Source organism: Elephas maximus, chromosome 4, assembly GCF_024166365.1.
Source record: "Elephas maximus indicus isolate mEleMax1 chromosome 4, mEleMax1 primary haplotype, whole genome shotgun sequence".
NCBI lineage: Eukaryota > Metazoa > Chordata > Mammalia > Proboscidea > Elephantidae > Elephas > Elephas maximus.
The window spans coordinates 121,189,145-121,217,010 of NC_064822.1; positions in this window are offsets into that span (position 1 = coordinate 121,189,145).

Sequence of the window (27,866 nt, forward strand, 5' to 3'; positions counted from 1 at the left end):
ACTTTCCTGTACAATTTTCTCCCCTTGCTCCTTCAACCCCAGGTATGGTAATGGCGTTCACATATTTCTTGTTATTCTCTTACACTGCCTACCTCTAGGTCAAGTAGCCTCTTCCCTCATTGAACCTGCCTGGATCCTAACTGATACAGTGTTTGGTACCAGGAGTGGCCTCAGAAAATAGACCCCGAGACAGTTTTCTGGTAGAGGATTTTACACACATTTGAGATACGCGTGGATAACCTCCTTGCCAGGGAGATAATCCACACTCGTAATACATGACATTGTGGGGTCGTTTTGACTTGATAGATTATGATCTTCTAACAGAAATCACACAAATACTTTTGTATAGACTTTTTTTCCACAGAGATTCTCAATAGAACTTTTATTCCTCAGAGTATACATCTTAATCGATCTATCTCTCACCAAGTGAGTAGTGAGCAGTTACTGTGTTAGAAGCACTCTATTGTCTATTTTGATGATGAAAAAGCACAGGGTAAAGGCCATCTAAAAGGACAGATATCCAACTTTTAACTGGAACAAGTCAAATGTAGAAAACAATTTGGTAGTTGAAAATAGAAATATGCAGAAATTTTATGCCGCTGCTTATTATATGTATGTTTATTATATGTGTGTGTATATGTGTGTATATGCATATATGTGTATCTTTCTATATATATATATATATATACTATGATCACTTTTGACTACTATGGCTACAGTTATTTTTGTTATAATGCATGTATCCGTGATTTAGTTGTCCTTTCTTAAAAAATTTGGTTTAAATCTATACCCTTCCTAATGATTAGACCTGTGGCTAATGGGATAGGAGAGGGAGCAGAGCCCAAAGGTAAGGTTTGCGGGTGAGATAAGGAGGGTAAGGTATTCTGGGAGATAAACTGGCAGCAGATGAATGTGTGCTAGAAGAAGAAGGATGGGCCATGACAGCTGAGCAGGAATGATGAGCACAGGAAGGACGGTTTTAACCCATGGAAGACTAAGAGGAATCTATTCCCCTTTGCTCAAATGCCATGATTAGCTTTAGGTGCTCATGATAAGACAGAAAAGGAAGGGCAAAAGTAAAGTGAAAGAGATGTTAAAAACATAAAAGCAGGCAGAGAATTGATCAAAGCTAAACACATTAAATCTTAAAATATAAAGGCTTATCTCCATATAACATGTTGGGATTGTTATTCTGTTTACAGTCATAATTAAAATCTTAACAGGAAAATAATAAGGAAAGGCAGAGGACATTTACAAAGAAAAAATAACAAAATATCACTGAAAAATATGTGTGTATATATTATATGGAGCCCTGGTGGCATAGTAGTTAAGAGCTCAGCTGCTAACCAAAAGGTCGTCAGCTCAAATCCACCAGCTGCTCCTTGGAAACCCTATGGGGCAGTTCTACCCTGTCCTATATGGTTGCTATGGGTTGGAACCGACATGATGGCACCTAACAACAACAAATAAATATATATGTATATACGTATGATATAAATATATGCATCATAAATGTATATATATATACATATGAAAAATTCCCAATATATATAGGGGATGAGTTAAGAACTTCTGGGAATCATTTAATGTAAGTAGTAGTTGTAAGGGGCTTTGATTCAAAGTTGTAACTTCACCTTACAATTCTGTGGTCCATAAGGGTTTCTGAGTTTCTTTTTATTTAAGATCCTGGTTCATGATCCTAACATAGCCCAGATAAAACTGTCTTTCTGCTCTTGTACCTCAATGATGTAAGAAGTCTCTTACTTTAAACTTTCACTCATACTATGAAATCATCTATTTTCCACATGTCATCATATCAAATGAGTAATTCTTAAACTGGTTTACTTTTCAGCATTTTTTAAAAAATATTTTATTGTTTTGGTGAACATTTACACAGTAAAATAGGTTTCCATTTGACAATTTCTATACAAATTGTTCAGTTACATTTTTAACAGTGTGTCAACATTTTCTTTAATTGTGCTCCGGTTGTTCAATTTCCATTGCTCTAGTTTCCCTGTCCCCTTATCTTCTCATACCTGCTTTGGTGTAAATGTTGAACTTATGGTCTCATATAGATGAGTGTGTGTGTGTATGTTTTATTATTTTTGTTGTTCTTTTTTAGTACAGAACCACACTTATGGGTAATATCCTTTATTTTTTGTGCCACTCTGTTACTTCACTTAACGGTGATCTCAGGGGAAAGTTTCAGGTTTAAGGCTTAAAGGGTATCTCAAGGCAATAGTCAAAGAGTCCTCTGGTCTCAACTGGTCCAGTAAATCTGGCTTTTTTAAGAATCTGAGTTTTGTTCTACATTTTTCTACCATTCTATCTGGGGCCATCTATTGTGACTCTGGTAAGAACTATCAGTAGTGGTAGCTGGGCACCACCTAATTCTTCTGATCTCAGGGTGGATGAGGCCATGGTTTGTGTAGGCTACTAGCCCTATAGACTAGTTTCTTCTCTGAGTCTTTGGTTTCCTTCTTACTCTTTTGCTGCCGATGAGTAGAGACCAATAGTTGTATCTCAGATGGCTGCTCACAAGGTTTTAAGACTCCAGACACCACTCACTTCACTAGGATGCAGAACACGAACCTTGTGAACTATATTATGCCAATTGACTGAGTTGTCCCTTGAGACTAAGGGCCTAAGCCTCCAAGCCTAGAAAACCAATCTTGCAAGGTGTTTGGTTTTGCCTGAGAAACATTGTATTTTTTGTCATATGTGCCTGCATGCACATATCTGTACTTACACATACATATACATACTTCTATCTGTGTACATATGTGTTTATACCTGTGAAAAATTTTTTTTTTTTTTTTATACCTGTACCTACCCATATATAATCATTCCTCAGTATCCCCAGGGGATTGGTTCCAGAACCCCCATGGATACCAAAATCCTCAGATACTCAAGTCCTTTATATAAAATGATGTAGTACTTACATGAAGCCCCGGTGGCACAGTGGTAAAAAGTTTGGCTGCTAACCAAAAGGTCAGCAGTTCGAATCAACCAATGGCTCCTTGGAAACTCTATGGGGAAGTTCTACGCTGTCCTATAGGGTTGCTGTGAGTCAGAATAGACTCCATGGAAACAGGTTTAGTTTGGGGTTTTCTTTTAGTATTTGCATATAACTTACACACATTCCCCCATATACTTTAAATCATCTCTAGATTACTTACAATACCTGATATAATGTAAACGCTATGTGAATAGTTGTTTTATCACAATGAAGACATGCTTTGGAAGACAGTTTTTCTCTTCTGAGTTTTTGAGCTCTTCTGGAACGCTGATGCTGCCTGCACACCAGCCAATGCTGATTCTCCCATGATCTTGAAGTTTTTGAGGCTGTAGCGCTTTACATAGCTCGCTAGCCAGCCCTTACTAGCTTGAAACTCCTTCCTCTCGCTCTCCTCTAACTCTCACTCTTAGCCTTCGAGGAATTGTTTTGATGACTTCATTGCTTCTAAACCCGTTGCCATCGAGTTGATAACAACTCATAGTGACCCTATAGGACAGAGAAGAACTGCCCCATACAGTTCCCAAGGAGGGCCTGGTAGATTCAAACTGCCATGACCTTTTGGTTAGCAGCAGTAGCTCTTAACCACTACATCACCGGGGTTTTCTCATTGCTTTCAGGAGCCATTTTTTTCACAGAAACAAAAGGTGCACACAACACAAGCAGCTAACAAAGGAGGTGCACAGCTAACAATGCCCAAGAAACAAGTGCTCAAGAGAGACCGAGGATCTGTGACATCGTGGGAGACTACAGCAGGGGATGCCTACACATTACTGCATTCCCATGGATTCAGGGCAGTGCTCGGTGCATGGCAAATTCAAGTTTTGCTTTTTGGAATTTCCTTTTTTTCTTGAGTATTTTTGATCCACAGTTAGTTGAATCCTCAGATACAGAACCCCCAGATATGAAGGGCCAACTGGGCCAACTGTACCTATATGCTCATACACATGCATATATGACCATACATTCAGATTTGTTGTGGTTGTTGTTGCCTATTTTTATGTCAAATTCTTTAGTACAAGCATCCTTTTCTCTTGAGTGCTTCTCACTGCCATCATTTACCTTGGTTGAGCTGTGATCACTATGCCCACATTCAGTGCCACTTTTCCCATCTCCAATAACAAGTATCCAAGATCTTCCCTTCCCTATAACCACCCATAAACATTGGTTCAGCATCATTTAACACTGCTAATTAATTCTACATTATTAAAAAGTGTTTTCCCCTTTTTTTCAGTCACAATAAGCTCTCCTGGTTTTCCTCCTACCCCTCTGTCTTTACCTGTCACTTAAACAAGTGTGCTCTTAATCTTTTCTTTTTCATGCTACATGTTATTAAAACCAAAAAAAAAAAAAAAAACCCAGTGCCATCGAGTCGATTCCGACCCATAGCGACACTATAGGACAGAGACAATTTTATTAACTCCCTTATAGAATAACTATTATCTATATTTATATTTTTACCCTACATAAATAACTACTCAAACGACATTTTTGCTTGATCATTCCATAGAATTCTTAAATTAGTATGTACATATATTAACTCATTGTTTTCTCCACTTCCCTCCATTCACTTGTACCTCCTTTTCCTAAGTATTTTCTGAATCATCTAATAACAGAATGTATTCACTCATTTGCCCACATTAGAAGCCTAAGGGTCATTTTTTTATTCTGCTCCTTTTCTTTATCCTCCACATTCTCATCAGTAGACTCCTAAATCTATTTTAAATCCATTTCAAATGCAGACTAGTTCCAGCTGGCAAACTCACCCTAATCCAGAACCCTAATCCAGAGTGGTCTCAATTGGCATACTGTCTCTTGTCTCATTTTCCCTTCTACTATCCTCCGATCTAAAGTGAATAAAAAACTTAGAGGCCAAAATGATTAAAATGACCATATATAAACTATAGGTATAGATGTATGAATCTACCTCTCTATCTACATGAAATTTGAAGAGAGCTACCTCACCAACAAACTGGAAGAGACCTATATTTATGCCTATTCCCAAGAAAGGTAATCCCACTGAATGTGGAAATTATTGAACAATTTCACTAATATCACATGCATGTAAAATTTTGCTGAAGATCATTCAAAAGCAGCTGCAGCAGTATATCAACAGGGAACTACCACAAATTCAAGCCAGATTCAGAAGAGGACACGGGAAGGTGGGACCAAGATAGTGGGGTAGTCAGACACTTCCCCTTGTCCCTCTTACAACAAAGACCCCAAAAAACAAGTGAATTGATTATACATGGCAATCTAGGAGCCCTGAACATTAAAGGCAAAGTTGAGGAATCAGATTGAGTGGCACAGAGACAGTTCAGAAACAGCAAGGAGTTGCCAGACCTGACTTGGCGGGAATCTGTATCCAGCAGACTAGATCCTCTAGCATGAGCACAGTGAGCCAAGCACTGGTGTTTGGGGTACATTTTCCACATTGGGAGAGAGTGAGCAGCAGAGAGTCCACTCAAGCCTCCAGAATCAGTGAAAAGTGATGCTTAATCAGCAAAGATAAGTACATGCCTCTAACCAACCATGTGGACCCAAAAACACCCCTTTGGGAAAAATCTCTCTCCCATTTACCTCTCCTCTTCCCACTCTGCACTGGGTCTGAGCCAGCTTCAGAGACTTCTGAGTCATTCTCCTGACCTTGGAGAGGGAACAAATTAACAAACAGGGAAAAAATAATCTGCCACCTCCCCTAAACTGGGAACTCTTGGCAGAAATAGTTCCTTTGCCTAGACACAGGCATAAGGGGTCCACAGACTTTGAATGCCCTTCAACACTACATAGACCTGTGTGGGCCCATTACAAAGGTGTAGGACCTCATTAGCACAGTACAACAGGGTATATACCTGAAGTCTAACCTCAGCTGTATCAGCTATATGGTGGAGAGGTAGGTTCGCGACATTTGACACCACACTGCCTATTAAGCAGAGTCCTCACCTGCACACATCAGGGGCCTGAGGACTGCTGGCTCCACCCATACCACCTAGCCACCCATGACAGGGGTCCAAGAATAATTGGTGCCTCCCAGTCCTTACAGCCAACAGCATTTGGTACCCATAGTCCAGCTGCAAAATCCACCCACCCATGCACTCCAGGGAACAGGGACATGCTTTCCTTACAGACACTCAGTTGTGTTTGTCAGCCCCCTGCCTTCCTCAGCCTGTGACCCCTACTTCAGCCAGATACCTGTGCCTACACCAATCACCCCAGCCCATCTATGGCTGTAAGTGAGAGCCTGCACTACATACTTGATGACTGACTACCTGGACACCTAAGCTGAATCCAAACAAGAAAAGTAAATGGAGCACCTGGGCTCACATACCTAGTAACAGCTCTAACCATGTGGTGATAGGACATTAGACCTTTAAGATTACAATAATCAAACTAGCTCACATGAGCAGCCCATTTGGGCATATCAAAACAAAACAAAACAAGAAGCTAGGACACTGTAAGCAAACATAAAGTACATACATACAATAACTTATTGATGGCTTGTAGACAGCAGTCGATATCAAATCACACAAAGAGGCAGACAGTGATGGCTTCAGCAAGCTCCCAAAACAAAGAATCAAAAAATCTTCTGGATGAAGATAATTTCCTGGAATTACCAGAGGTAGAATACAAAAGATTAATATACAGAACTCTTCAAGAGATCAGGAAGGAGATCAGGCAACACGCAGATCAAAACAAGGAGCACACAGAAAAAGCAATAGAGAAACTAAAGAAGATTAGAGAAGAGCGTAATGACAAATTTAACACACTGCAAGAATCCATGGAGAGAGAGCAAACAGAAATGTAGATTAACTATAAAATTTCAGAAATAGAAAACTCAATAAAAAGTCACAGGAACAGAATTGAGGCAATGGAAGTCAGAATTAGTGAGACTGAAGATAAAGCACGTGACATCAATATATATGAGGAAAAATCAGATAAAAGAATTTAAAAAAAAATGAAGAAATCCTACAAATTATGTGGAACTCTATCAAGAGGAAAAACCTACGAGTGATTGGAGTACCAGAACAGAAGGGGATAACAGAAAATACGGAGAGAATTGTTGAAGACTTGTTGGCAGAAAACTTCCCTGGAGAAGGACATCATGCTTGGTAAAGTAGAGAGTCAGCGAAAAAGAGGAAGACCCTCAATAACATGGATTGACACGGTGGCTGCAACAATGGGCTTAAACATAACAACAATTGTGAGGATGGCGCAGGACCGGGCAGTGTTGTTTTGTTGTACCTAGGGTCGCTATGAGTCAAAATCTACTGGATGGCACCTAACAAGAAGAACAATATCTATATTGTAGCAAAATTCTAAGATGGCTCCCAAGATTCCCACCCCTGGTGTGCCTGCCTTGTATACTGCCCTTCCCTTGAGTGTGGATGAGACCTGTAACTTGTTTCTAAGAGAATATGACAAAAGTGATGGGATATCACACCCATGATTATATAACATGCAAATGTGAAGGGATTTTGCAGGTGCAGTGAAGGTCCCTAATCTGTTCGCATCATGATTGGTAAGGCAAAGGGTTAGCAAAAAAGAGGAAGACCCTCAACAAGATATATTGACACAGTGACTGCAACAATGGACTCAAACGTAGTAACAATTGTGAGAATGGTGCAAGACTAGGCAGTGTTTCATTCTATTGTATGTTGGGTCGCTATGAGTCTGAACCAACTGGATGGCACCTAACGACAACAATATGTTCACTATAATTTAATAAAAGGGAAAACATGGCTGGGCCTGGCCTAATTGGGTGCTTTTTAAAGGAGAGACATTTTTGCTGGTCAAGAAGAAGACAACAGCTCTGTTGGGAACTGTCAAAGGAGAAGAATGTCTCTAGGAGCTGATGCCCTCAGTCCCACAACTGTAAGGAACTCAGTTCTGCCAACAACCTGAATGAGCTTGGAAAATGATCCCGAGCTCTGGAAAGAAAGAGCCTGGTCAAATCCTGATCGGAGGAACCAGCTAAGCAGTGCCGGGACTCCTAACCCATGGAAACCCTGAGAGAAAAGATGTATGTTGTTTTAAGCTGCTAAGTTACCTCACTCTTTTAAAATATTTCAGTAGGCTCCCAAGTCCCTCAGAATAAAATTAGGGGCAGGGCTTACAAGGCTCTCCATGTACAGGCTTTGCACTCTCTCCAGCCTTCCAGCCATCTCTCTTACAAGCTTCTCCCTTGCTACATAAAACCCATTGCCATCGAGGAGCCGCCTTTTTAAAGCTCTTCAAATTTTCATATGAGTCAGGCTCTCTCATGCTTTCAAGTTTTTACTTTTATTCTGCCAACTCTCCTTTCTCACTTCAGCAGTTCTGATAAAAGCTACAGTCACCCGTTTCCTGAATTGCTGCAATAGCCTCCTCAGTGACTCCCCGCCTTTGTACCCCCAACCACAGTCTTTGCCTGAGTGAGCAATTAGACTAAAACTGCTAAAATGTAACTCAGATAAAGATTCGACTCTGCTCAGAACTTCACATAGCCTCCTGGTTCTCTTTGGTTTTTTACTTTGATAAAAACCATAGTCCTTAAAATGGCTTCAAAAGCCATGCACGGTGTGACCCCCTATTATCTCTCTAATCTCATTTCCTCTTGCTTTCCCACAAGCTCATTCAGGCTCACTGGGCTTGAGCCCTCCTTTTTTTTTTTTTTTGCTGTTATTTTAAAACTCCAGCTTTTTCCACCTCAGAGCAGCTGTGCTCTGTCTTCTGCCTGGAATGCCCTTCCCGCAGATAGACACTTGGCTTATACCCTCGCTTCCTTCCAATCATTCTAAGGCAGCATATCAGTGTGGACTGCTTGACCATATTATTTAAAATAGTAGTCTCCCCCAGCACTTCTTAAATCCCTTCTCTGATTTTTTTTTCTATATCATTTGTCATAGTCTCTCATTCTGTATACAGACAGTTGTGTATTGCATGTGTCTGCACATTAGAATAAACGCTCCCGAGGGGACATGGATTTTTGTCTTCTTCACTGCTACATCCCCAATTTGTAGAGCAGTAGCTGGCCTATAGTAGAAAGTGGATGAATACTTGTAAAATAATTGGTTAACAATGATTGTTTTCTTTTCTTGAGATACTATTCCCTGCTTTCTCTCTTGCCCCAGTCCCCCCCATTCAAGAGGCCCACCCGTTTTTATTTTTCTTAACACTTACATATCACCCTTACTGTTAAAATAGGTACATTTTTCCATTATTTCCATAAAACCCTGTATGTAGACCAGTTACAATAATAATGTTTAATTACTATTGCTTCTAATTTGCTGTTAGTTTAAACTGATGAATGTACATTCTTAAATAGAGGAGAGGCTTATTATTCATCACTTTACTCCTTATGATTAATACAGAACCTGCCACACAGTACACACAATGTAGACGTCCGTTGTAAGTAGTAAAGCATCTACTATATGAATATATAAGTAAATCAAGTGTATCTCTATGCTTTTCTTCAGTTCTTACCTTCACTCTGTTTTACCTAGAGTAAGAAACATGTAACTAGTATTAGATGCATATTTGTTGATTGGCTCATTGATTGAGGATCTTTCAAGTGCAATTATCTGCATAATGATAAAGAGTTTGAAATATCCTGCACTTTGTAAAGTTAAATGCTTTAACATATTTATCACCTGGAAACAGTAATGTGTGACTGACTGCCTGAAGTGCAGCAATAACAATTGGGAATCAGAATTTGAGCTCTGGAGGAAAATGGCTGAACTAACCATGAAGCAATGAGGTGGTATTAAAAACTTTACTCAGGTGTGCAGACAGGTGGATATCCCCATAATCAATGGAGTATCCCTCAAATTTCACCTTTAGAACATTAAGCTCTACTTAATAGCAAATCATAAAAAAATGTAAAAGTTAATTATGCCTTTTTGGAAACATATTCATATGAAATGAATGTTTTCTAAGGTCAACTGCAGGTTATTTTGAGACTTAAAGTTATATGTAGATTTATATTCACAGGTTATTTTGAGATTCAAAGTAAAGTGCATGTATTTATAAACATATATTCCTCAATGTAATTGTTCACTTGAATTTTTAAATTATTTTTCATAACCTTAGTATGATGTAGTTTTCTTTCAAAATGATTTTGAAAATACATTTTGATTTTAAATATATATATTTTTTTTTTTATAAATGAGTAGCTGTTTTTCACCCAGAGGTTGCAGTAACAAGTTGTCACCAGATTTAAAGAAAACCTGGTAACTATTTATAAACACTTAAAGGCACATGCTGCCCTTATTTGTAAAGCAGTGAAGCTTAGGATTCCTGGCTAAAGTTCAATTCCTCCATTACTGCCCTCTGTCATAAATCTTTGTATTAAGATCTAACTTACAACGGAAGAGAGACTTTTCATGTTGTGTAAATTCTTTATTATAGCTCTATTCACAGCCCTTAATGTTATTTAAACCTCACAATGATTTAAATAAAACATTTAACCATTTATTAACATATGATAAAAAAATTACCATGTTAATAATTGAGTCCTTCTATTTCTATTGTTCTTTCTTCCTACTTTTTTTTTATTTCGATGTTTAACATATCCAACTGAGAAACTCAAGACAAACGGCGGATTAGTAGATACATGAAGAAAAGAGATGTATCACTTACAAGAATTAGTTACAACATTTGAGTTTTTAAACTGAAGAAATTTGTATCCACTTTTTTTATGCTTAGTATACACATTGCAATTTTATACACTTATCTGTACTATATTATGCACTCCTATATTTAGTGGAACACTGTTTTACAGCATCATTTAATAGCTTCATTTTGTGGGATAGGATTCATTTATTCCAACACTGTCAGTTTTATAATAGGCCTTGGTGTGTCATTTAGAGGCATCCATCCAACATAATGACAGATCATGAAGAAGGAGGACACCAGAATAAATGGTCATAATAAGAAAAGGCAGATTGTGGCAAATTCCCCTTCTTGGTTCTCTTAATCATAAAGCATAATTTTCCAGGTTAAAAAAAAAAAAATTGTGTGTCACAGTCACAGCCTACAAATGAAAGAATCATAAATGAACCTCTAAGTATTTATTTTCTCTATCCACCCTAATGACAAACATCTAAGGATAAAAAAAAAAAAAAAAAAAAAAAGCACGGTTGTTAATTTGGATAATTAGACCAGGCTTCTTAGAATGGGAAATTCAGTGATTTAATTCTATTTTTATTTTTCCTTGATATTGTTAGCTGCTGCCAAGCAGGCCCCCAACTCATGGTAATCCCAGGCACAATGGTATGAAATACTGCCAGGTCCTGTGCCAGCCCCATGATCCATTAGGGACTGGACTGTTGTGATCCGTGGTGTTTTCACTGGCTTATTTTTGGGAAGCAGATCTTTACGCCTTTTTCACTAGTCCAGCTTAACCTGTAAACTCTGCCGAAGCCTGTTCAGCGTCATAGCAACAGGCAAGCCTCCACTGACAGATGGGTGGTGCCTGCACACGAGGTGCATTGACCAGAAACTGGACTTGAGTCTCCCTCATGGAATGCAAAAATCCTACCACTACCACTGCTGCCCCCGTTTTCCTTTACCCCTACCCAATTACATGGTCTCTGGGTGGCACAAACAGTTAAGAACTGGGCTGCTAACTGAAAAACTGGAAGGTTGTTACCCACCCAGAGACTCCTTGGGAAAAAAAGCCTGTCGATCTGCTTCTGAACAGTCACAGCTATGAAAACTCTACTCAGAAACACATGGGTTTGCCATGAGTATGAACCTGCTCAAAGTCCATTGGAAACCCAACTACATAGCCCTTCTTCATTTGATGGGGACCTGCGTTTTTCCATCTAATAAGTAACTGAGTTGTTCAGCAGATGAAAAACAAACTCGAACCTCCATCGACACAACTGCAATGAGCAAATGATCAGTATGAGGACACCAAAAGCAAAACCAAGGGCTGAGGCGTGCAGCAGTGATGTATCAATGGTGCACCTGTCAACATTCACAGCTGCATTGTTCCTTTGGGGATTCCTATTTTATACCAAAATAGAAACTGATTGGGAGTGAAGCTATGTAACGAGGGAAAATTTTCCAACATTTCACTTTGTATAATAAAATGTTTTCATTCATACAACTCAAGAGAAAACTTATTAGCATTTTGACTTTAGAATAGCTTGAGGCGTTAGGTCAAAAGAACAGTCTCCATTAATGTTAGCTACTTTACAGGCCTCATTACTAATGTTTAATCCTTGCTTAAAATTATATCACCGTATTACTTGAAATTGTGACTTATAAGTGATGGCAGTGTAAAAGTGTCACTAATTCAGAATTTTAGCAGGCCCTAGCTCATAGAAATTTTCTCTGATATGTTTTATGAAAGGGGAAAAACTGAAGCCCTTTAATTAATAGAAGTACTGAAAAGACTTAAGGATAGCCAATAATAGCCTGACATCCTCTTTTATTTCAAAAGAAATAATTTGCTATTAATAATGGTAAGCAGGGTTTCGGGACATTTTATAGGCGCATCATTCCTTTAACTTGTCAGTTGGTTTTATGTTATAAAGAGGAGGGTGATGGGGTGAACCAAGCTTGCAGGCATATATAACATTATGGAAGGTGAAGAATCTACGATGCTTCGTCAGAAAGCCATTTCATTTTGTCATTGAGTCATAGCAAAGTCATTGCAATCTGAAGAATTATTGCAAAGTTATCTTTTGCCATCTTAAGTTTTGTAAAACTATTTTACATAAAAAGGTTGTGATCTATTCCTATAATTACATCAAAGGAAATTTAGATAAATATATTTTAAATATTTTTGTTTCATTTTTGTAAAATAAAATGCGTACATAGGTTTTAATTGTGTCTGCAAAATTGGTAATATTTTGGCCCATTTTTTTTCATTACTTGACATTGTTCCTGGTTGGTATAAATTGTTACAGCTACACTCGACACGTTCTCTGCTTCTCATCCTCCAATACCACCCTTCTCTACCTCCCCCCAATCCCTACCCACCAGAAGTCGTCAAACTTTATAAACGGTAGAAACTGAAAAACAACAATTAAAAAAAAAAAAAGAATCAGGAAATAGATACTGTTGAACATAGAATCTTAGATGTTATAATATTTATATAACATGCCCTCAATACCTTGAGAAACAAAGTCCTGAACAAACATGAAACAGAGAAAGATGATTTCACCAAGATTTTATGAGTTCTAATCTTATCACAAAATGTATTATGCTTACAAATATCATAAATAAAATTATCATGTGCAATGTTCATTCCTTCAAAAAATGTATGGAAATGAGATTGTCAACTTCTGTGGAAAGAGATATGAACACAATGGCTTTCACTGAGCTTACATTCTATTGGGCAATGGCAAAAACACCTTTAGGTAATACTTAAATCAGGTATGCTATAGCCATTGCCATCTGGTCAATTCCAACTCATAGTGACCCTAAAAAATGGAGTACGACCACCCCAAAAGGTTTCCTAGAAGTGGCTGGTGGATTTGAACTACCTACCTTTTGGCTAGCAGCCATGCTTTTAACCACTGCACCACCAGGGCTCCAGATACGTTATAGGAAGGGCTAAGTGCTTTGCAGAAAACATATTTCTTTTCATATTACTTTTCAAGCTTTTAATATGCTAACAACTTCAAATTTAAAAGGGTGAGAATAAAACAAAGTATTTATGAAGTTTGTCAAGCTTATTTGACAACAAAATTCTTTTTCAAGAATTGCAATGTATGATTAGTAACATTGCAAAGTGGCCTAAATGATCTTTCAAGTTCACAAAACATTATATTACATGTAAAACCAAAAAGAAAAAACCTGTTGCCATCAAGCCAATTGAGACTCATAGAGACCTTTCTGGGCAGAGTAGAACTGCCCCACAGGGTTTCCAAGGAGCAACTGGTGAATTCGAACTACTGACCTTTTTATTAGCAGCAGTAGCTCTTAACCGCTATGCTACATATTACATATTAAAAAAAAAAAAACTGTTGCCATCAAATCGATTCCAACTCATAGCAACCCTATAGGACAGAGTAGAACTGCCCTACAGTGTTTCCAAGGAGCAGCTGGTGGATTCAAACTAATGACCTTTTGGTTAGCAGATGAGCTCCTTGATTAGCAGATGAGCTCTTAACCATTATATAGTTGCAGTACTGGAAGTTAGGATTTACAACACATAGGATGATCACATCAGATCACAAAATGGTGGACAACCACACAATACTGGAAATCAAGACCTAGTCAAGTTGACACACATTTTTGAGGGACACAATTCAATCCATAACACATGTCCAAAGTATGTAAACAAAGTCTGGCCATCTTTGCTTCTAAGGACCATTCTGTCTGTACTGCTTCCAAGACAGATTTGTTCATTTTTCTGGCAGGCCCTGGTATATTTAATATTCTTCACCAATACCATAATTCAAAGGCATCAATTCTTTGGTCTTCCTTATTCAAACTCCTGCTTTCACTTTCATATAAGGTGATTGAAAATGCCATGGCTTGAGTCATGTACACCTTAGTCTTCAAGGTGAAATCTTTGTTTTTTTTAACACTTTAAAGAGGCCTTTTGCAGCACATTTGCCCAATGCAATACATTGTTTGATTTCTTGACTGCTGCTTCCATGGGTGTTGATTGTGGATTCAAGTAAAATGAAGTCCTTGATAACTTCAATATTTTCTTTATTTATCATGATGTTGCTTATTGGTTCAGTTGTGAGAATTTCTGTTTTCTTTTAGTTGTAGGTGTAATCAGTACTGAAGGTTACAGCCTGTGATATTCATCAGCAAGTACTTCAAGTCCTCTTTGCTTTCAGCAAGCAAGGTTGTATCATCTGAATATTATAGGTTGTTAATGAGTCTTCCTCCTACCCTGAAGCCAGCTTCTTTGAATACATATATCATAAGCTCCTGGTGGAGTAGGTGCTATTCTAATTACCACTATACAGGTGACAGAATTCAGTGACTTGCCCAAGAGGACATACTAGTAAGTATGCAGTGGACTTTGGATTCCAAAACAGGTTGCTGCGCTCTGGAAATCTATGTTCTCAAGTGCCCCATTCTGATGTTTCTCCATGTCCATTTTGCCATGAAGAGAAGTGTTCTTTACATAATTTGTTCATCTCTATGTGCTTCACTACGCTGTGATCCAAAATAAAGTTGGGAAATGATCTAAATATTTGAAAAATATCTTTTTTATTTTCTTTTTATATGATGTGAGAAATACTGGGGGTGAGGCTTAGCTCATCTAGATCTAGATTTCATTACAGACTATTAAAGCACAGAGTATTTCATCAGCATTTGGTTTTAGGGTCCAGTGTGATTGCACTGTACTTAGAAAACCACTAGTTCACAGTGCATCTGTTATGACAGACTCTGCTCATCAACAGTGCAAAAGCATCTAGGTTCTTAGTTTTGTTTGTTTTTTTTTTTTTTTAAAGATATACACCTTTAGACTCTAAGTGGAAGATAAATACATAATAGTTTGGGATATCTTCAAATGCATGGAATATTTGCTTGTCATTCCAATAGACCTCATGCAGTTCTGCTCTGGACAATCACTAATCATGATTAAATTGTGTAATTCTGAGAATAACCTGCTCTTCGTTTAAAACCGGAGACCCATATGAATGGAATAGCATGGCCCTGAAAAAAGAGACAGTACTGATAGACATGGTAGATGGTATTAGTGTCTGCATCACACCGGAATTTTGGTAAAAAACAACTTGCCATTGAGTCGATTTGACTTACGACGACTCCATGTATATCAGATAGATCTGTGCTCCACAGGGTTTTCAATGGCTGATTTTTCAGAAGTAGATCACCAGGCCTTCTTCCAAGGCATCTTTGGGTGGATGGAACCTCCTGCCTTTGGGTTAGCAGCCTAGTATGTTAACCATTTGCACCACCCAAGGACTAGGGACTTTTGGTGGGACTCCATGTACTGCTCGTATCTACTAGTCCAACGGGGGGGGGGGGCTAACAACACTAGGAGGGAGAGGATGGCAATTCTGGATAATTTCGGCACTGTTTTGAGTTGAAACCAAAAAAAAACCCAAATCCCTTGCCATCCAGTAGATTCCGACTCATAGCGACCCTATAGGACAGAGCAGAACTGCCCCACAGAGTTTACAAGGAGCACTTGGTGGATTTGAACTGCCGACCTCTTGGTTAGCAGCCACAGTACTTAATCATTACGCCACCATAAAGAGGAAAATAGAGAATTTAAGCCCTAGACTCACTTCTGTGTTTGCTACTGTGTACCATGACCGTGGTTCTGTGCCAGAAATACATAGCACTCTGCTAATTTATGGAGGGACTTTACCTTGAAGACATTACCGAAGTCTGTGGGTATGGAAGAATATGATTTTTCTTATTATCTTTCATATTAATTTTCCTACATTCATGTCACATCCAGAACCTGAATTTCGTAGTTTAACATAGGTCATTTAACACATACTACTTTTTTTTACTAACAAAGTCGGTGTAAAGTGGTTCATTTATTCATTAATGGGCTTCCAAAAAATGAAGTATGAGGTTTGAATTTCTAAGCCCAGAGGTGATTTTTTAAAGTTTTATTAAACTCTTATAAGATTTCTAAAGTACCCAGACCTTGTTGCACAAGGGAGAATTTTTCAACGAGATGTTTTTTCATTTTCAGCAATTTGCTCTCATAATAGCCCTAAATTCTGTATTAACACACTAATCTTGGTTTGGCTGCAGCACTGCTTGAGAAATAACATTACTTTCACAAATGAGAGGCAAAAATATGTCCTTGAAACTGAGTATGCAAATATTTTGTCATGTTTAAATGGGATGCCCTCAAAAATGGCAGTGATAGATAAATGTGCTAAATATGATTTTTTTTTTTTCTCACACAGAGAAATAATTTTCTCCCACAGGATAGGTTCAAGAGGGTTTTTATATCTCTTGAGTTCTGATAATTTTTTAAAATTAAACATAAAGTTCATAAGAAAATTAAAGCTACATAAATTCTAGTGATTTCTCTTTGCTTTTTAACTTTCTCAAAATCTGTAAAAGTCATGCATCCTTGTAAAAGTCGTATAGTAAATCCCAGTTTCTACTTTTCTCACTCCCCCCATCCTCTCCTCTCCCTACCCCAATCAATATTAATTGACCCACATTCCTCTCAGGAACCCAATACCTTTTTATAATGGTCTTTTAGTGCTTTATCCAAGAATATCATTTACAACCAAACTTAATCTAGCACCAGCTTGATTTTCAGGTCAGTGTAGTTGGTGGTACCTGTGTTTTTGAGACATTTTTATAAATATATGAAAAAGGTAATAATTGTAAAAGTCAATTTTTCTAAAATGAAACTTTATGAATGGGAAAACTACGCTAAAAACTGCTTTAAGAATGGATTATTTAGTCATTACCAAAAGAATGCCAGAAAGACATCACTAAGTAAGATTAAAAACCAGTTAATAACTTTCAATGAAACATAACCCTAACCACTGGAATTATTTTTCCCACCAGACAGAAGTAATTTGCAGCTTCAACAGGCATAAATCAACAACTGCCAGTGTCTGGCCCCTAATCAATAGCAAATAGCAAGTCAAACAAGGGTACATTTCTCTAGAGAATTAAATAATCCATGAGTGGGCCTGTTAGACAATGATCCAGAATGTCCTTGAAAGAACATTCTTTTCTCCTTATTTTCTTGTTTTTCGATATTTTTCTTAACATTATAATTCCTTTTTTGTGAGAAGGGTCCACTCTTTTAACAGTAAAGCTTTATTAGCATAACTAGCAACACCTTCTTTAAAATATATATTTTGTCTTCATCTGAGATGAAAGAAATTAAAAGTTCTAGATTAAATGACCACCACTCATCTGTCAGTTTGTCACACTGTGGTGGCTTGTGTGTTGCTGTGAAGCTGAAAGCTATGCCACCAGGATTACAAATACTAGCAGGGTCACCTATTGCAGACAGGTGTCAGCAGAGGTTCCAGACTAAGATGGACTGGAAAGAAGGACCTGTGGATCTAATTCTCAAAAAATTGGCCAGTGAAAACCTTATGGATAGCAATGAAACATTGTCTGATATAGTGCCAAAAGAAGAGCTCCTCAGGTTGAAAGACATTCAGATACAACTGAGGAAGAGCCACCTACTCAAAGTAGAGTTGACCTGAATGAGGTGGATGAAGTCAAGATTTCAAGACCTTCATTTGCTGATGTGGCACAACTCACAATGAGGAGAAACATCTGCAAACACCCACTGATAATCAGAACGTGGAACGCATGAAGAATGAATGAACGGAATTTGGAAATTGTCAAATGAAATGGAATGCTTGAAGATAAATATCCTAGGCATTAGTGAGCTGAGATGGACAGGTATTGGTCATTTTGAATAAGACAATCATACAGGCTACTACACTGGGAATGACAAATTGAAGGGGAACAGCGTGGCATTTATTGTCAAAAAGAACATTTCAAGATCTATCCTAAAGAGGAGCACTGGTGGCACTGGTTAAGGGCTCTGGCTGCTAACCAAAAGGTCAGCAATTTGAATCTACCAGCCACTCCTTGGAAAATTTATGGAGCAGTTCTACTCTGTACTATAGGGTCACTATGAATTGGAATCAACTCGATGGTAACATTTTTTTTCTTTTTTAAATCCCAAAGTACAACACAGTCAATGATACAATAATACCCATACACCTACAAGGAAGACCAGTTAATGTGACTGTTATTCATATTTATGCACCAAATATTAATGCTATAGATGGAAGGTTTTAACCAATTTCTGCAGTCTGAAATTGACAAAACAAGCAATCAAGATGAATTGATAATTACTGGTGATTGGAATGTGAAAGTTGGAAATAAAGAAGAAGAAACCAAACCCATTGCCATTGAGTCAATTCTGACTCATGGCTACCCTAAAGAACAGAGTAGAACTGTCCCATAGGATTTCTAAGGAAAGGCTGATGGATTTGAACTGCCGACTTTTCGGTTGGCATCTAAGCTCTTAAACACTGTGCCACCAGGCCCCCAGAAGAAGGAGCACTAGCTGGAAAACAGGGCCTTGGTGACAGAAATGATGCCAGAGTTTGCACGATAGAATTTTGCAAGACCAACAAACTATTCATCGAAAATATATATTTTTTCAAGAACATAAATGATGGCTATAAACATGGACCTCACCAGAAGGAATGCACAGGAATCCAGTTGACTACATCTGTGGAAAGAGACAATGGAGAAGCTCAATATCATCAGTCGGAACAAGGCCTCCGGCTGACTGTGGAACAATCAATTGCTCATATGCCAGTTCAAGTTGAAGCTGAAGAAAATTAAATCCAGCTCACAAGAGCCAAAGTACGATATTGAGTATATCCAAACTGAATTGAGACACTATCTCAAGAATAGATTTCATGCATTGAAAGCTAATGACCAAAGACGAGAAGAGTTGTGGGATGACATCAAGAACATCATAAATTAAGAAAACAAAAGGTCACTAAAAGGAAAAAAAAAAAAAAGGCCAAAATGATGTCAGAAGAGACTCTGAAACTTGCTCTTGAACTTAGAGTAACTGAAGAGAATGGAAATGACGAGTAAAAGAACTGAACAGAAGATTTCAAAGGGAAGCTTGAGAAGACAGAATTAAGCATTATAATGAAATATGCAAAGACCTGGGGATAGAAAACTAAAAGGAAAGAATATTCTTGGCATTTCTCAAGCTGAAAAAAATTCAACATCAGGTTACAATACTGATGGATTCTACAGGAAAAAAACTGAATGATGATGCAGGACGCATCAAAAGAAAATGGAAGGAATACGTAGAATCGCTGTATAAAAAGAATTAGTTGATGTTCAAACATTTCAGCAGATATAATATGGTCAAGAACTGATGGTATTGAAGGAAGAAATCCAAGCTGCACTGATGACACTGGCAAAAAAAAAAAAAAAAAACAAGGCTCCAGGAATTGAAAGAATGCCAATTGAGATGTTTCAACAAACTAATGCAACGTTGGAAGCACTCACTCATGTACACCAAGAAATTTGAAAGACAGCTACCTGGCAAACCAACAGGAAGAGACCCATATTTGTGCCCATTCCAAAGAAAGGTGATCCAACAAAAAACCGAAATTATTGAATAATATCATTAATATCACATGCAAGTAAAATTATGCTGAAAAGAATTCAAAGCCAGTTGCAGCAATACATCGACAGACAACTGCCAGAAATTCAAGCCAGGTTCAGAGGAGGACTTGGAAGGAGAGATGGATCTTGGCTGAAAACACAGGATACGAGAAAGTTTTACCTGTGTTTTATTGACTGCACAAAGGCATTTGACTATGTGAATCATAACAAAATTATAGAAAACATTGCAAAGGATGGGAATTCCAGAAAACTTAATTGTGCTCATGCAGAACCTGTACATAGACCAAGAAGCAGTTGTTCAAATAGAACAAGAGAATACTGCCTGTTTTAAAGTCAGGAAAAGTGTGCTTCAGGGTTGTATCCTTTCAGCATACTTACTCAATCTGTATGTTGAGCAAATACTCTGAAAAGCAGGACTATATGAATAATGCAGCATCAGGATTGAGGGCAGACTCATTAATAACTTGTGATATGCATATGACATAATCTTGCTGAAAGTGAAGAGGGCTTGAAGCACTTACTGATGAAGATCAAAGATTACAGCCTTCAGTACGGATTTTACATTAACATAAAGAAAGAAGAAATCCTCACAACTGAGTCAATAAGCAACATCATGATAAACAGAAAATATTGTAGTTGTCAAGGATTTCATTTTATTTGGAACCACAATCAATGCCCATGGAAGCAGCTGTCAAGAAAATAAATTGACATATTGCCTTGGACAAATCTGCTGCAAAAGACCTCTATAAAGTGTTAAAAAGCAAAGATGTAACCTTGAGAACCAGGGTGCTCCTTACCCAAGCCATAGTGTTTTCAATTGCCTCATATGCATGTGAAAGTTGAGCAATGAATAAGGAAGACAGAAGAAGAATTGACTCCTCTGAATAATGGTTTTGGCAAAGAATATTGAATATACCATGAATTCCCAGAAAAATAAACAAATCTGTCTTTGAAGATATATACCCAGAATGCTCCTTAGAGGGTGGTAAGATTTTGTCTTATGTACTTCTTATGTCCTTTGGACATGTTATCAGGAGGGACCTTTTCCTGGAGAAAGACATTCTGATTGGTAAAGTAGAGAGTCAGTGAAAAGAGGAAGACCTTCAGCAAGGTGGATTGACACAGTGTCTTACAACAATGATCTCACACAGAGCAAGAACCGTGGGGATGGCACAGGACCGGGCAATCTTTAGTTCTGTTCCACATCAAGTCACTATAAGTTGGAACAGACTTGATGTTACCTAACAACAACAGATTAAATGAAGTATTCTCTTTCTTTTTCTTTTATTGTGCTTTAAATGATAGTTTACAGCTCAGGTTAGTTTCTCATACAAAATTTATACACACATTTTTATGTGACCCTAGTTGGTCTTTCTATAATAATATAATGGTCTTTCTGTAATAATATGACAGCACAGTCTTCCTTTCCACCCCAAATGTCCCATGTCCATTCAACCAGCTCCTGCCCTTTCTGAGTTCTCATCTTGCCTCCAGACAGGAGCTGCCCATTTAGTCTCCTCTATTTTTATCTACTTGAGCTAAGGAGCACACTCTTCATTAATATCATTTTATGTCTTATAGTCCTGTCTAATCTTTGTCTCATGAGCACAGTTAATTGTGCTCATGAGGAACCTGTACATAGATCAAGAGACAGTTGTTCAGATAGAACAAGGGGATACTTTGCTCCAGGTGAATTGGGACCAATTGAGTGGCTTAAAGTCAGGAAAGTTGTGCATCAGGGTTGCATCCTTTCACCATACCTACTCAATCTGTATGCTGAGCAAATAATCTGAGAAGCTGGACTATATGAAGAAGAACGCAGCACCAGGATTGGAGGAAGACTCATTAAAAACCTGCATTATGCAGATGATACAATTTGCTTGCTGAAAAGTGAAGAGGACTTAAAGCACTTACTAATGAAGATCAAAGACCACAGCCTTCAGTATGGATTACATCTTAACACGAAGGAAACAAAAATCCTCACAACTGAACCAACAAGCCACATTATGATAACGGAGAAAAGATTGAAGTCGTCAAGGATTTCATTTTACTTGGATTGACAATCACTACCCATGGAAGCAGCATTAAGAAATTAAAAGACGCATTGCATTGGGCAAATCTGCAAAAGACCTCTTTAATGTGTTGAAAAGCAAAGATGTTACCTTGAAGACTAAGGTGCACCTGACCCAGTTCATGGTATTTTCAGTTGCATCATATGCATGTGAAAGCTGGACAATGAATAAGGAAGGCCAAAGAAGAATTGATGCCTTTGAATTGTGGTCTTGGTGAAGAATATTGAATATACCATGGACTGCCAAAAGAACGAATAAATCTGTCTTGGAAGAAGCGTGGCCAGAATGCTCCTTACAGGCAAGAATGGCGAGACTGCATCTTACATACTTTGGACATGTTGTCAGGAGGGATCAGTCCCTGGAGAAGGACATCGTGCTTGGTAAAGTACAGGGTCAGCAGAAAAGAGGAAAGCCCTCAACAAGATGGATTGACACATTGGCTGCAACAATGGGCTCAAGCATAACAAGCTTTGTAAGGATGGCTCAGAACCAGGCAGTGCTCTGTTCTGTGGTACAAAGAGTCACTGTGAGTTGGAACTGACTCGACGGCACCTAACAATAACAACAATCTTTGTCTGAAGAGTTGGCTTTTGGAATGGTTTTAGTTCTGGGTTAACAGAGAGTCTGGAGACCATGTCTTCTGGGGTTTCTCTAGTCTCAGTCTGGTCTTTTTACGTGAATTTGAGTTCCACACTACAATTTTCTCCTGCTATGCCAGGGATTCTCTGTTGTGTTCCCTGTCAGGGTGGTCAACGGTGGTAGCTGGGCAGCATCTAGTTCTTTTGGTCTCAGGCTGATGGAGTCTCTGATTTATGTGGCCCTTTCTGTCTCTTGTGCTAATATTTTCCTTGTGTCTTTGGTGTTCTTCATTCTCCTTTGCTCCAGGTGAATTGGGACCAATTGAAGCATCTTAGATGGCCACTCACTAGCTTTTAAGACCCCAGATGCCACTCACCAAAGTGGGACGTGGAACATTTTCTTAATAAACTTTGTTATGCCAATTGATCTAGGTGTCCCCTGAAACCATGGTCCCCAGACCCCACTCCTGCTACTCTGTGGCTTGAAGTGTTTTGTTGTAATCAGAAAATTTCTTAGCATTTGGCTTAGTCCAGTTGTGCTGACTTCCCCTGTATTGTGTGTTGTCCTTCCCTTCACCTAAGAAAATTCTTGTCTACTATCCAATTAGTGAATAACCCTTTTTCTCCCTTCCCACTCTTGCAACCATCAAAGTGTTTTCTTCTGTGTTTAAACATTTTCTTGAGAACTTATAACGATGGTCTCATAAAATATTTGACGTTTTGTGACTGACAAATTTCACTCAGCATAATGCCTTCCTAATTCCTCCATGTTATGAGATGTTTCAAGGATTCATCGCTGTTGTTCAGTATTCCATTGTGTGAATATACAATAATTTGTTTATCCATTAGTCTGTTGGTGAGCACCTACGTTTTTTCCATATTTTTGCTGTTGTCAACAGTGCTGCAATGAATATGGTTGTGCATATATCTATTTGTGTGGTAGCTCTTATTTCTCTAGAATATATTGCAAGGAGTGGAATTGCTGCATCATATGGTACTTCTATTTCTAGTTTTTTAAGGAAGAGCCAAAGCGGTTGTACCATTTTACATTCCCACCAGGAGTGTATAAGTGTTCCAGTCTCTCCACAACCTCTCCAACATTTATTATTTTGTGTTTTTTGGATTAATACTAGCCTTGTTGGAGTGAGATGGTATCTCACCATAGTTTTGATTTGCACTTTTTCTAATGACTAATAGGGTCACTATGAGTCAGAATCTACTCTATGGCAATAGGTTTTTTTTTTTCTTTTTGTTAAATGGCTAATGATCAGAGCGTTTCCTCACGTGTCCTGAATGTATTCTTTGGTGAACTGCCTGTTCATATCCTTTGCCCATTTTTCAATTGGGTTATTTGTCTTTTTATTGTTGAGGTTTTGCAGTATCTTGTAGATTTTAGAGATTAGACACTGATCAGATTTGTCATAGCCAATATTTTTCCCAGTCTGTAGGTTATCTTTTTACTCTTTTGGCGAAGTCTTTGGATGAGCATAAGTGTTTGATTTTTAGGAGCTCCCAGTTATCTAGTTTCTCTTCTGGCATTTGTGCATTTTGTTAATGTTTTTTATTCTGTTTATGCCAAGTATTAGCGCCCCTTAGCATTGTCCCTATTTTTTCTAGGCCTTTGATCCATTTTGAGTTAGTTTTTGTGCATGGTGTGAGGTATGGGTCTTGTTTCATTTTCTTTTTGCAGATGGATATCCAGTCATGCTAGGAGCATTTGTTAAAGAGAGTGTCTTTTCCCCATTTAACAGGCTTTGGGTCTTCATCAAATATCAGCTGCTCATAGGTAGAAGAATTTACGTGTGGATTCTCAATTATTTTCCATTGGTCTATGTATCTGTTGTTGTACCAGTACCAGGCTGTTTTGGGTACCATGGCAATATATTAGGTTCTAAAAAAATCAGGTAGTGTGAGGCCTCCCACTTTTTTCTTCTTCTTCAGTAATGCTTTACTTATCTGGGGCCTTTTCCCTTTCCATATGCACCTGGTGATTTGTTTCTCCATCTCATTAAAAAAAGCCATTGGAATTTGGATCAGGATTGCATTGTATCTGTAGATCGCTATGGGTAGAACTGACATCTTTGTAATGTTGAGTCTTCCTATTCATGAGCAGGGTATGTTTTCCACTTTTGTAGGTCTCTTTTGGTTTCTTGCATTAGTGTCTTGTAGATTTCTTTGTGTAGGCCTTTTACATCTCTCCTTAGTTTTATTCCTAAGTATTTTATTTTCTTGGGGGTTATTGTAAATAGTATTGATTTGGTGATTTCCTCTTCGAAGTTCTCTTTGTTGATGTAGAGGAATCCAACTGATTTTTTGTGTGTGTTTATTTTGTATCCTGATACTTTGCTGAAATCTTCTAATAGTACCAGTAGTTCTCTTGTCGATTCTTTGGGGTTTTCCGTGTATAAGATCATATCATCTGCAAATAGGGATACTTTTACTTCTTCCTTATTAATTTGGATTCCCTTTATTTCTTTTTCTAGCCTAACTGCTCTGGCTAAGACCTCCAGCACAATGATGAATAAGAGTGGTGATAAAGGGCGTCCTTGTCTGGTTCCTGATCTCAAGTACAATGCTTTCAGACTCTTTCCATTTAGGATGATGTTCACTGTTGGCTTTGTATAAATGCCCTTTATTGTGTTGAGGAATTTCACTTCTTTTCCTATTGTGCAGAGTTTTTATCATGAATGGGTGTTGGACTTTGTCAAATGCCTTTTCTGTACAATTGATGAGATCATGTGGTTCATGTCTTTTGTTTCATTTATGTGATGGATTACAATGTTTTTCTAATGTTGAACCATTGCTGCATACCTGGTATGAATCCCACTTGGTCATGGTGAATTATTTTTTTCATATGCTGTTGAATTCTTTTGGTTACAGTTTTGTTGAGGACTTTTGCTTCTAAGTTCGTGAGGGATAAAGGTCTGTAGTTCTCTGTTTTTGTGGTGTTTTTCCTGATTTTGGTATCAGCGTTATTCTGGCTTCAGAGAATGAGTTTGGGAGTATGCCATGCTCTGAAATTCTTTTAGTAGTGGTATTAAGTCTTCTCTGAAATTTGGTAGAATTCTCCAGTGAAGCCATCAGGGCCAGGCAATTTTTAAATTACCTTTTCAATCTCTTCTTTTGTTATAGGTTTATTTAGTTGTTCTACCCCTGTTTGTTTAGGTAAGTAGTGTGTTTCTAGAAATAAGTCCATTTCCTCTAGATTTTCAAATTTGTTAGGGTACAATTTTTCATAATATTCTGTTATGATTCTTTTAATTTCAGTTGTGTCTGTTGTGATATCACCCATCTCATTCCTTATTCAGGTTATTTTCTTCCTCCCCTGTTTTCATTTCATCAGTTTGGCCAAATGGTTTATCGATTTTGTTGATCTTTTCAAAGAACCAGCTTTTGGTCTTGTCAACTCTTTCAATTGTTTTTCCATTCTCTGTTTCATTTAAATCTGCTCTAATTTTTATTATTTGCTTTCTTCTGGTGCCCTAGGGCTTGTTTTGCTATTCTCTATTTGTCTGAGTTGTAGGGTTAATCTTTTGTTTTTGGCCCTTTCTTCTTTTTGGTTGTGTGCATTTATTGCTATAAATTGTCCTTTGAGCACTACTATAGCTGTGTCCCAAAGGTTTTGGTAGTGTCATGGATTGAATTGTGTCCTCCGCAAATATCTGTCAACTTGGCTAGCTCATGATTCCCAATATTGTATGATTGTCTACCATTTTGTCTTCTGATGTGATTTTCCTATGTGTTGTAAATACTACCACTATGATTTAATGAGATGGATTAGTGAGAGTTGTATTGATGAGATCTACAAGATTAGTTAGTGTTTCAAGCCAATCTCTTTTGAGATATAAAAGAGAGAAGTGAGCAGAGACAGGTGAACCTCATACCTCCAAGAAAGCAGCACCCTGGGAGCAGGGCGTGTCCTTTGGCCCTGAGGTTCCTGCACTGAGATGCTCCCAGACCAAGGGAAGATTGATGACAAGGACCTTCTTCCAGAGCCAACAAAGACAGAAAGCCTTCCCTGGAGCTGACGCCCTGAATTTGGACTCATAGCCTACTAGACTGTGAGAGAATAAGTTTCTCTTTGTTAAAAACGAGCCATCCATTTTAACAGCACAAGATGACCAAGACAGGTAGGATGTGTTTTCATTCTCATTTGATTCTGTGAATTTCTTTATTCCTTCCTTAATTTCTTCTATAACCCCATAGTTCTTGAGCAAGGTGTTTCTCAGTTTCCATATGTTTGATTTTTTTTTCCTTGCTTTTTCTGTAATTGATTTCCAGTTTTATGGCTCTATGTTCAGAAAAGAAGCTTTGTAATATTTTGATGCTTTGGATTCTCTTAAGGCTTGCTTTATGGCCTAATATGTGGTCTATTCTAGAGACTGTTTCATGTGCTTTGGAAAAGAAAGTATACCTGGCTGCTGTTGGGTAGTGTTTTCTATATGTCTATGGGATCAAGTTGGTTGATTGTGGCATTTAGATCTATGTTTTTATTGAGTTTCTTTCTGGATGTTTTGTCCTTCACCAAAAGTGGTGTGTTGAAGTCTCCTACTATTATTGTGGAGCTATCTATTTCTCTTTTCAATACTGTTAGAGTTTTAACTATTTTGAAGCCCTGTCTTTGGGTGCATAAATATTTATTATGGTTATGTCCTCCTGGCGTATTGACCCTTTAATCATTATATTTTGTCCTTCCTTATCCTTTGTGGTGGATTTTGCTTTAAAATCTATTTTGTTAGAAATTAAAATTGCCACTCCTGCCCTTTTTTGATTGTTGTTTGCTTGATGTGTTTTTTTCCATCCTTTGAGCTTCAGTTTGTTTGTGTTAAGTTTAAGCTGTGTCTCTTGTAGGCAGCATATAGACAGGTCATATTTTTTAATCCATTCTGCCACTCTGTGTCTCTTTATTTGTGCATTTAGTCCTTTTACATTCAGCGTAATTATTGATAGGTATGATTTTTGTACTGTCATTTTGATGTATTTTTTTTTTGTGTGTCGTTGACAGTTTCTCTGTTCTACCTAATTTTCTGTGCTGAGTTGTTTTTCTTTATGTATTTTCTTGTCATTCTTTTCATTGTTTTTGCTTTTGTATTATTTGCTGAGTCT